The 7,064-nt window shown below is 45.0% G+C and overlaps 1 pseudogene across 1 annotated transcript; it reads right to left on the minus strand.

Moving 5' to 3' along the window:
- Positions 1 to 695: 695 nt before the first annotated feature.
- On the minus strand, positions 696 to 3,506 carry AT3G39230 (annotated as a pseudogene; the record flags this gene model as incomplete). The annotated part of the gene is made up of 1 exon: positions 696 to 3,506.
- Between the last annotated feature and the right edge of the window lie 3,558 nt (positions 3,507 to 7,064).

Below are 7,064 nucleotides of genomic sequence, written 5' to 3' on the forward strand. Positions count from 1 at the left end.
TTCGGTGATGACTCATTCGGAAAAACAAATTGGGAGAAAGGAAGTAAGCGCATCAGTTTGGCCTAGAAGCGTCGGATTGATCACGATCCTCCGATTCCTTGCCGAGCCGCATCCCATATTCAGCCCATCCGTTTAACAGGCTGAATCATGCCGAGTATGAACACGCTTATGCTTGATCATGCAAAACAGATTATAACCCGCCAAAACAAGTCTATATCGACCTATTAACCAATCGCCCTATCAGGATTAACATTCCGATGGTTGACCATGGAATCCTCACCTTTCCCTCGCCAATCTCTCAAGCAAACGAGTTTGCTCTGAAAACCGGTGATCTCTTTTAAGTAATTTCCTCTCCAAGACGCCCTGGAGAGCTTTAGTGAGTTTCCCCGTGTTTTTCTGTGTCCCAAATCAAATCCAAGACCCTTCTATTTACAGGGATTCGGGCGGTAACCGTTCTCACCCGAAAAGGCACCTTTTGGCCCATAACCGTTCCTGGGCGACTTTTGACGAAGAGGGGTAACTGTTCGACCACCCAACCGCCCAACCGCCTAACAGTCGAACCGCTCAACCGTCCAACCGCCTGGCCAACCGTTGGCCCAACCGCCTCACTCCCTTCCTAGCTTGGTCGAGCTGGCGGAGCTGACTAACACTCCCTCGAGCTGGCAGAGCTTCTCCTCGAGCTAGCCAAGCTAACCTTGAGCTGGCCGAGCTACTCTGGAGCTGGCCTAGCTTGTATTGAGCTGTAGTCGGCCCTGAATCCGACCCAAGTTCCTTTTTGTCCATCTCTTTGAACCACTCCGGGAAATCTGCCTTCATCTTGTTTTCAGTTTCCTAAGTATCTTCTTCTTTATCTCCGCAATTCCACACAACCCTCACCATTTTCACGATTTTCTTCCGAGTCCCTTTCTCTAATCTATCCACTATTCAAATAGGTTTTGCTTTCATCATCAAGTTTCCTTCTAATTCGGCGGAAACATCTTCCACAGGGTCATCTTGTTCGCTTAGGCACTTCTTAAGTTGCGATAAGTGAAAAACCTTATGAAATGCCTTTAACTTTGGTGGTAGATCGAGCTTGTAGGCCACTACTCCAATCCGTTCGAGCACCTTGTATGGCCCCACGTATCTCGGACTAAGTTTTTTCCTCTTGGAAAAGCGTCCTTTCCCTTTGTAAGTCACCGCCTTTAGATACACTAGATCTCCCACTTTGAATTCTAACTCTTTCTAACGTTTATCCGTATAACTCTTCTGTCGGTTCTGAGATACCTTTAACTTAACCTTAAGAAAGTTCATCTTTTCATTCGTCTCGTCCACAATCCCTGGACCGAATAGCATTCATTCGCCCACGGGCATCCAACATAAGGGCATCCGGCATGCCCTTCTATACAGTGCCTCATAAGGCGACCTACCAATACTTCTTTGGTAACTGTTATTGTATGCAAACTCTATCAACGTCAAATGCTTCTCACAGTTTCCACCCCAATCTAAAACACATGCCCTTTGCATATCTTCTAGAGTCCGAATGGTTCGCTCGGATTGCCCATCGGTTTGATGATGGTACGTCGTGCTCATATTCACTCTTGTTCCTAGGGCTTTTTGGAAAGCCCTTCAAAAATTTGAATTGAATCGAGTATCCCGGTCAGAGACTATACTCACGGGTACCCCATGTATAGTCGAACGATGTCTTTTATGTACCTTTCTTCAATCCGTTCAGCTCCATCGGTTTCTGCGATCGCTAGAAAGTGTGCCGACTTGGTCAACCTATCGACCACTACCCATACCGCATCATGTTTTAATGGACTTGTTGGCAATCCCGTTACGAAGTCTATCGTCATGTGTTCCTATTTCCATTCCGGCATTGGTAAGGTTTGAACTAGTCTGCTAGGAGCTTGGCTTTCTGCCTTGACTAGTTGGCATGTTGAGCACCGGGCAACCCAGCTTGCCACATCCTTCTTCATTCCCACCCAATGATAATACCTTTTCAGATCATGGTACATCCTTTGTAATCCCGGGTAAATGGAGAACTTAGATTGATGTGCTTCTCTAAGTATTTCCTCCCTTAGCCCCTTATCGGCCGGGACACACACTCGCCCGTTCACCACAATGGTTCCATTGTTTGAAGTTTCATACTCCGTTTTATTATTCTCCTCCAATTTCATCAAATCCTTGTCCTGCCCTTGAGCCAATCGGATTCTACTAAGTAGGTTCGCCTGATCGGCCGCATCCAAGCCTAATGGCTCCAACTCTTTTGATAACACATTCAAATGCAATGTCCCCATCATGTTCACCAACGCTTCATGATTCTTCTCTGCTTCTACCTCACATCGTCTTCGACTTGAGGCGTCCGCCACTTGGTTTACATTTCCGGGATGATAAGCGATATCTAAGTCATAATCCGCCACCAACTCCATCCACCTTCTTTGCCGTAGATTTAATTCTGGCTGGGTGAATATGTACTTAAGGCTCTTGTGATCGGTGAAGATTTGGACCTTGGCACTATAGAGGTAAGATCGCCAAATCTTCAAGGCGAACATTACGGCAAACATTTCCAAATCATGCGTAGGGTAATTACCCCCGTGCTTGCGTAATTGCCGTGAGGCATAAGCGATCACACTACCCTTTTGCATAAGGACACACCCTAATCCCGTTATTGATGCGTCCGTGTACACAATGTACGGCTCATCTGCTTCTGGCAAGGTTAGCACCAGAGCACTTGTTAGCATCAACTTCAAGTCGGCGAAGCTCTTTTCGCACTCATCCGACCATTGTAACTTAGTGTCTTTTCCGGTGAGTCTAGTCAAGGGTTGAGCCATGCTCGCAAACCCTTTCACAAATCTCTGATAGTACCCGGCCAAACCAAGGAAACTCCTAATCTCGGTCGCACTCTTTATCCGAGGCCATTCCTTTATGGACTTGACTTTCTCAGGATCCACGGAGACTCCTTGATCGGAGACAATGTGCCCGAGAAATCCAACTCGCCTTTGCCAAAAGGAACATTTGCTTAGTTTTGCAAATAGCTTATGTCCTCTTAGTCTCTCCAAAACCGCCCTTAGATGATTTTGATGGGTTCCTTCATCCTTTGAATAAACTAGTATGTCATCAATAAAGATGATCACAAACTCATCTAGGAATTCTCGGAAAACACCATTCATCATCTTCATCAAGGCTGCTGGCGCATTGGTCAGTCCGAACGGCATCACCACAAACTCATTGTGGCCATAATGTGTCCGGAAGGCCGTTTTCCGAACATCCCTTGGATCTATAGGGATTTGATGGTATCTCGAGGCTAAGTCGAGTTTAGAAAACCACTTCGCCCCTTTTAATTGATCCAATAGCTCATCTATCCGGGGTAGAAGATACTTGTTTTTCACCGTAACTCTATTCAATCCCCGATAATCGATGCATAGTCTAAAACTACCATCCTTCTTCTCTCTTAAAGTGCCCTTCTTGCCCGCAATGATAACAAGTCCTTGGTTCATAGCCGGGAGCCTTTGGTTTCCCGTGATCCATCCTTGGGCAACTTTGAATCGCATGGTCCTTGCTTCCACACCGGCCACATGCACCTATGGCCTTCCAGCAAGTTCCGCTATGATTCTTTCCACAAGTCGGACATTCCTCGCGCTTAGAATTGGACTTGGTGTTATCTACCTTGTCTCACTTCCTTTTCTTGTCAGTGGACTTGCTTGCCAAGTTTGAGCGGTTCGAATCTTTTCCTGATTCATGAGTTTCTCCTCCATTCATCGGTAACGATCGAATCAGAACTTCCCATGAAATGCCTTGTTCCCAACTTCGAGACGTGCTCAAGTAAGTTCAAATAGTCTTCCCTCTTCCTCGAAGAATGAGATGGTGGAATGACTTCCACAACTCCCAATCACCATCCCTCGGATTTTCAACCGCTTGTGCCACATGACTGGCACAAGGGATTTAGTCAATGTGGCCAATTGTGCCATCATCGCTTTTATCATGTCCCACTGCTCTTGGGCCGATGATGTTGCATCCGGATTCTCCTTCCCATCCGATGCATCGCTATTCTCTAGATCTTGACGAATCGGAGAGTCTTGCCCAACCACGGTTCCAGCCGGATTAGTCCCATCCTTTGTTGTCTCGACCCTTGTTTCCTCAATGACTTGCGTCTCATCGAAAACCACTGTCTCTTCGACAACACCCTTGTCTTTCTTACTCCTCCCAGCCTTTTCCCTCTTACCCATCTGCGAAAACTCAAAAGTTAGCCACATAAACTTAAAAGTAATCGTTAGGGTATAAGAAAACGTCTACCGCGAGATCTCATTAAGCGGACGAGTAATGACCCCCAACCCATACTAAAGATCCTAGGACCGTAATCGCTCTTATACCAACTTGTAGGGTCCCATTCCCAGATTTCCAATCCGGTGAGGTTTCCCATGGACGAATCACTAATCCAATCCTTAATCCGATTTTAGGGTCCATTCTTTAACACATTCTATTTCTATCATATTCTGAGATTCATTACTAGAGTCATATGCACAAAAGATTAGAATAAACAAGAATCGGGGCTTTATTTATATAAGTAAAAGTATTCGATACAACTAATGAGTTTTGCATATAAGCTATTACAAGTCATATAATCGATCCCAGCTACCCGACTTCCATCACCACTCATCTTCCCGCCCTTGAGTCTCGCGCCTAAGCCAATTCCTTCCCACGATCCCCTTCTTTCCCTGAAAAGCCAACAAGGTACACAATATCGGTTCACTTAGCGCATACAATCAAACCATGCAATCTTGCTTTGTTTCGGTGATGACTCATTCGGAAAAACAAATTGGGAGAAAGGAAGTAAGCGCATCAGTTCGGCCTAGAAGCGTCGGATCGATCACGCCCTCCGATTCCTTGCCGAGCCGCATGCCCTATTCAGCCCATCTGTTTAACCTGCCGAATCATGCCGAGTATAAACATGCTTATGCCTGATCATGCAAAACATATTATAACCCGCTCAAACAAGTCTATATCGACCTATTAACCGATTGCCCTATTAGAACTAACATTCCGATGGTTGACCATGGAATCCTCACCTTTCCCTTGCCAATCTCTCCTGCCAACGAGTTTCCTCTGAAAACCGGCGATCTCTTTTAAGTAATTTCCTCTCCAAGACGCCCTAGAGAGTTTTAGTGAGTTTCCCCGTGTTTTTCTGTGTCCCAAATCGCATCCAAGACCCTTCTATTTATAGGGATTCGGGCGGTAACTATTCTCACCCGAAAAGGCACCTTTTGGCCTATAAAGGTTCCAAGGCGACTTTAGACAAAGAGGGGTAACCGTTCGACCGCCCAACCGCCAACTGTCCAACCGCTCAACCTTCCAACCGCCTGGCCAACCGTTGGCCCAACCGCCTCACTCCCTTCCTAGCTTGGTCGAGCTGGCGGAGCTGACTGACACTCCCTCGAGTTGGCCGAGCTTCCCCTCGAGCTGGCCGACCTAACCTTGAGCTGGCCGAGCTACTCTGGAGCTGGCCGAGCTACTCTGGAGCTGGTCGAGCTTGTATTGAGCTGTATTACAGCCCAATTCTGGACTTGCCCGAGAGTCCACCTTCTCCCTCAGACCAAGTCCTATCCGGCGATCCTATCGAGGATCGCGAACGCTACAGATCACTCTACCACCAAGCCGAGTACCACCATCTCCATAACTCGACTTCATACTCGACTACCAGCTTCCGAGTCTTCTCCATTCCGCATTCAACGAGACACTCAAGCACAAGGAAGAGAAGAAGACTCCAGCTTATCACTCGACCAATCACTCGACCACCTGGGTCGAGTACTGTTCTTAATCCGTCCCAATACTGGGTCGTTTTGGGTATTAGGGTTTCGGAATATTTTGCTATAAGTAGCATGTATTTTACCTTTTCGTTTACCTAAGTTTTATTTTCCGTCGACACTGTGTTCTTGATGTTTTCGTAATCTGGATTTCTCTTAATCTATTCAGTATTCAGTATTTGCTTTTGATTTCGTTTACTAAGTTGTTCATCCTGTTATCATCCTTCTATTACTTTGTTGCTATCATGGTTTCATTCTTATCATCGTTTATGTTCTCTGCAATGATGTTTGAGTAGTGACTAGGTTTCTGAGGATGGGTTGGAGTACTTCAGAATTCTCAGTATGTTAGGTGGTTGAGTTTGATTTATAGTTCCCTTCTCTGGATTAGTTATTCTTAATGCCTATTGCTTTTTTGATCAACTGGAATTTAACCCCAGACAAATCCGCACCCGAAAGGTGTTCGATGAGATGTCTGAATCACTAATTCCAGAGATTCGTGGCTCTTTACCAAGGTATTGGTTACATGGAACGTTTTGGCTTTAACTTGTTGATTCGTTAATGCCTGTTAAGTTAGCTCTCGTCAATGGTTATTGAGTCTAGGACTGGTTTAACTTGAGGGTCTCTGTTGCGGTGGCACTTAGATTTGGTTATCGAACTTGTTTTCTATCGATAATTTATTGAGTATGTCAATCACCTGTAAACTGAGGAAACGAAACTACTCAATTACCCCATCCGCATGAATTCTTTATCTGATTGATTTTTTTGTTTACTCTGCTGTTGATTACTTCATCTTGTTACCTATTGCTTAGTTTTTGCATTTCTCTCATGTTACTCGACCTGATACTCGACCACTCGGTTATTTGGCAACATACTGTGCTTTCGAGTAACCCTGTTACATCTTTTGTCTGTTACTCGACCACACCCAGTGCTTGGCAACAAGTTGGGTTGGTCGAGTGTTTTTACTCCTTGAATTTCTGTTTCCTGCATGTTCACTTAGGACTCCTAGAACACCCCAAACCTGTTATTGTTTGGCTTGACTCTGTGAACTCTGATTGCATCTTGATTGCTAACATCACACCCATTTGGATTGACAACCTAAAATACTACAATGACATGATTGGTGTTTTAGGATAATTGACTAAAAACCTATTATCAATCATAATAAATTAAGCAACACAAGATCTAATAACAACGATAAATCGATTATACGACTTAACGTATAACCGAGGATCCAGTTACCTATGCTAAGCATAATTAACTAACCTCCTAATTAACTTAATTATT

The sequence above is a fragment of the Arabidopsis thaliana genome, chromosome 3 (assembly GCF_000001735.4).
Source record: "Arabidopsis thaliana chromosome 3, partial sequence".
Taxonomy (NCBI): domain Eukaryota; kingdom Viridiplantae; phylum Streptophyta; class Magnoliopsida; order Brassicales; family Brassicaceae; genus Arabidopsis; species Arabidopsis thaliana.